Source organism: Arachis ipaensis, chromosome B01 (assembly GCF_000816755.2).
Source record: "Arachis ipaensis cultivar K30076 chromosome B01, Araip1.1, whole genome shotgun sequence".
NCBI lineage: Eukaryota > Viridiplantae > Streptophyta > Magnoliopsida > Fabales > Fabaceae > Arachis > Arachis ipaensis.
Window position 1 is genome coordinate 42,635,320 of NC_029785.2, and position 657 is coordinate 42,635,976.

At 37.7% G+C, this 657-nt stretch overlaps 1 protein-coding gene across 1 annotated transcript in view; it reads left to right on the forward strand.

Annotated features, from left to right (window-relative positions):
- Positions 1-657, forward strand: part of LOC107629829 (transcription factor KUA1) — a gene marked incomplete in the record, with an annotated part of 5,458 nt that overhangs the window by 1,486 nt on the left and 3,315 nt on the right.

Below are 657 nucleotides of genomic sequence, written 5' to 3' on the forward strand. Positions count from 1 at the left end.
CCCCCTCTCCTCTCTCTCCTTTTTGTGTAAAACATTCAGAAGAGCTGATCTAGCTGACAGAGGGTTATGGGCTTATGGTTATAATCGATTAGGAATCTAATCTGTTCAGGATTGCAAGTTTGTGATAGTTCGTCCGATGTTGAGCTCATCTTTTGGGTGACACAAGTTGAGTTACTTATCTAGTGGATTTCTTTTTATTTCTTTGTAAGTGGAATGCATGTATTTCAGTTATACAGAAACTTCTGCTGTAGTTTTTGAGCAGTTTGTTGTTTATGACAAAACTACAGTCTACGGATGCCATCTAGTAGAGAGATTATTATGTGACTTTAACAAGGGTTTAATGCCAACTCTGTGGATTTGGCACACACTTCTATATATCAAGAAGAGAGTGTTCTAAGCGCACTTGCAAGTTGCAAGTCATTATTAACATTTCACTACCTATTTCAAATAGGATCTTGTGATTATTGGCTCCGTATAAAATCTAGCAGCAGATGTCTGGGTTTCGGGTCTGGCTTTAATAATGGAAGGTCTATGTGTTGCATCCAATTTGTTAGTCCATTCATTCGTTTTACACTGACACCTTGTTAGATCCAGGCTACACTTGGTGTAGGTTTTTGTTTTTCAGTTCCATTTTCTGAACTTATCCTTGAATATGGA